Source organism: Corvus kubaryi, unplaced genomic scaffold (assembly GCF_017639235.1).
Source record: "Corvus kubaryi isolate FWS band 111438036 unplaced genomic scaffold, C.kubaryi_AGA036_p1.0 70, whole genome shotgun sequence".
NCBI classification, from domain to species: Eukaryota; Metazoa; Chordata; class Aves; order Passeriformes; family Corvidae; genus Corvus; species Corvus kubaryi.
Genome location: NW_024582058.1, coordinates 3,362,744 through 3,366,488, shown reverse-complemented (window position 1 = coordinate 3,366,488; position 3,745 = coordinate 3,362,744).

Here is a 3,745-nt window from a genome sequence, read left to right as displayed (position 1 = left end):
ACTCTTTTAAACTCTGGAGTTTTGCCTGTAAATCATTAATATGGGACCTCATCAGGACTCAACTTATCAACATTCCCCCCCCCCCCCCAAAAAAAAAAAAAAACAAACTTGTGTCATACTGGACTTCAGCACCACCTTTTAGTTCATGTGGTCAAGGCCAACCTAGGACATAACAGAATAAAATATGGTAAAAAGAGAGAAAATGAGTAAGCAAGGAAAGAAATATGTAGTTAAACCTGCAATAACAGGAATGTACATTCCCCTCTGTCATCCAAAATATCCAGGAGACTGAAAGCAGAAAGAGTTTGCTTACACCCAAAAAGCAAAATCTTGATTTAGATGATTTCTAAAAGCAGGTCCCAGTCTGGACATTTAGGGTAACACCTAACACAGGTGAGACTGCAGTTATTTCCACTAAAATCCTGGACACCGAGGCTAGTTGCAGGGACCCAGCTGCCAGAGATCCTTGGGCAAACGGCTCCTGATTTTCAGGTAATTCCAGCTCCAGAACCCAGAGAGCTCTCGTTATTCTTAAAATGTTAAGGAGTCAGATGCACTCACCAGCTGGAAATAAAATCATCTTGTCCAAAAGATGACCTTCATCCAAAGTGTAACAGACTTGGTTAACACTTCTTGATTTCCACTCGTTTTCAATTTTAAAAAATATGCAGAGTTTGCAACAGGTTTGCAGTAATTGTTTGACAGGGAAAACTTAAGAGTATATCACCTGTGTATAATTCAGTTTTCCAGCTGCAGACTGCACATTAATATCAATTTACACACAATTACACCACAAGGCATTTGTCACATATCAGTGTCAGAAACAATTCAAATGCAAACTGCTTTAACCTTGGCATTTCACCGCGCTCGCAGCAAAAAGCTGGGGACATGTCTGCTTGCATTTATTTAAAGTTTGCATCATCTGTGCTAAAAACAGGTATTTATCCTGGAGCCTGAGACAGAAAGTGCTGCATGATAGCTGAACATTTTAATATGTGCAGCTGAACTCAACCTTCATGAACTCAAAGGGTTTTCATGTTGGGAGGTTGCAAATATTTCTGGAGGCAACAATAGCGTTGCACCACTGTTCCCCTCTCCCTGTTCTATAGTGTCTGTATTCTTCAAAACTCTTCCCACCTTGGTACTTCTCTTTCCACTTACCTACTTCTTTGCCACATTCACAGGATATTGGTGATTTACTTTACTGGTCATTATTTGTCACTTGGGCTAAAAGTTCCTCTTCCCTCCCCTGTTGTGAGGTGTTTACCCTTTATGGATCCTTCCAAATGTGCCTGTCACATCCCTAGGCCCCTCTGGGATCACTGAATTCCTGCTGCAATCCAGCCAACACACCTTGGGAAGCTCCACAGAGCTCAGGGATCCAACTAGAACTGAAGCCTGCAGCAGGATCCACCACTTCCCATGCTGGCCAGTTGCTGAGCTGTGGTGAGGTGGAAGGTGCCAGGATCAGCACAACGGAAGCAAAACTGAGGAAAACATGAAATGTAATGCTAAGGTCTCCCCAGCACACCTGACACCAAGGCACAGAGCTTCCCTCCAAGTAATTGGCTCCTCATTATAATGACTCTCTCTGGATGAGGTTTCATCTGGCTGCTTAATGAGGCATCAGCTGTTTGACCTTTAACCCTGGAGCCAAGGAACCACATCTGACTGAACAGCAAAGAGCTTGCCCGAGCAGCCACACAAACCTCACTGCCACAGTCGATGTCAAAAAACCCAGCCAAGTCAGGGTAGTGTGAACATCCCGTCCCACATCTCCTGCTTCTGCCTTGTTCCTCTGGCAGGAACTACAAACAGAGAATGCTGTCACACCTGGAGCTCAGCTGAACCAGGCTCTGCAAAGGAAACTTTTCACTGTGGTTCAAAAAGGTCAATCACAAATTCCAGACGAAAAACCCCACAGAGGGTTATTGAACAGAAACACAACTTGTGGCTTAGAAAGCTCTACTGGCAAAACCCAGAAAGACTTCAGAGGAAAACCACAACGTGCTTGTCCTGATGCCCGTTATTTGCTAGAAAGGGAGATTGTGCACAGCCTTCCAGTCTGGACCTGTGTCCTGCTGCAGGATCAGAGAGACAACACCAACAGTCTCCTGTCAGCACACTAAAACCTCTGCAGGGGAAAGATGACCCAGCTGGGACTTTATCCCTTCAGTTAACTGAAGTAAAGATTTACTGGAAAAGTTAACTGCAGCATAGAATTCAAATATTTTAATGTTCAAGCCATTGTCCATTCCTCAAGACTGTTGTGCAAAGCTGTTTTATCAAGTACCTTACATACGTAAAAGAGTTATTTTGGCTTCCAGATTCCCCACAAACAATTTCTCCAAATAAAGTCATAAAATACCCATTTTCTAGAGTGGTTTTGGATAGCATCTGACATCATTCAAAGCTGGACCAATTCACCTTGTCCCCTCCAAGTCAGTCAGAAGAACCAACAGAAAATATTTGTGGGGTTTTTACCCCAGCAGCCATCTGGCAACTCCACCATGGGAGTCAAAACCAATGGACGCTGCAGGGATGAGGACAGTTCTTTGGCCATTCAGCAGTGAGCAGGTGGCTGGAACAGGCCCCTGGATGTCTACTTTGGGAAGTCAGCCGGGAAGTCTGGAGGCTGCTGGGATGGCAGAAGAGTGGAGCATTGAGTAGAGGACTGATTCTCCTGGGAGGAGCTGGATGATTCCAAGTACAATGAAACCAGTCCATGGCAGATTCACAAAGAAGATCTGTGTTACTTTTGTCCCCCCAGCCACAGCAACAAAGACATAAAAAGTACCCTTATCAAGGGTGATCTTTTAATTTCCTGATGTAGGACTGACACTTGGAATAGCCACTGTCCTTTCTGCGTCCTCTGCAAGCACGTGAGGCACTGGCACAGCCTGTGCCAGGAAAATCCATGGTGGCCAGGTTCAGCTCCCACACTCCCCTGGAATCCAGATTAACAGATATAAAAAGTCTGAAGTACCAGCAGGCTCCAAGAAACTCTAATGAGCCACAAAAAAGCCTTTCCATATAAAATGGAAATTTAAATTAAAATATTAGGATAACTAAATCCCCATTTGTTCCTGTATGTTTAAATATGGAGCTTTCCTTTCTCCTCAGGAAAGATGAAGTGAAAGTAAAAACTGAGTGTTTTAAGTGTTTTTCTAATGGGAGAGGAATGAAGATGTTTGGTTAAAAATAAGTAATCATTACAGTGCTCACTGAAGTGAAACACAACTTATTCCCCAGTAGGGAAGGGAATGACAGCACACACTGCTAGGCAGCTGCATTCCCAGAACTGGTCCAGTTCTAGACAGAAAAACCAAGCTTTTCTACCACTTTAGTTCAGCCACCAGACAGTATCTTCAGTATTTCCTCTAAAAACTAGAGCTTGGATTTCTCTGATTGCTTAACCAAAGTAATTTTCAAAACCTGATCAGATTTTGCCTGCAGTATTCCACGTGCTGTTTTCATTGAGAAGACTTCATATTCTCGCGTCACAAAAGAGAACAAGAAGCAGCTGATGAAACAGCAAACAAAATGCTCTCAAGGCTTCATCTGATACCATTCCAGCTTCCACTTTGCATTAGGAAATGAACACAGTGGAAAAGAAGGAAACCAAAGTGAATGGCAAATGGCCCAGGCCCTGCAGCTGCTCTGTTCACAGGGAGAGGCAGCTCAGGTAACTCACCTGAGCGGAATGAACCCAGGTGCCAGATCCAGTGGCAGGTCACACCATCCA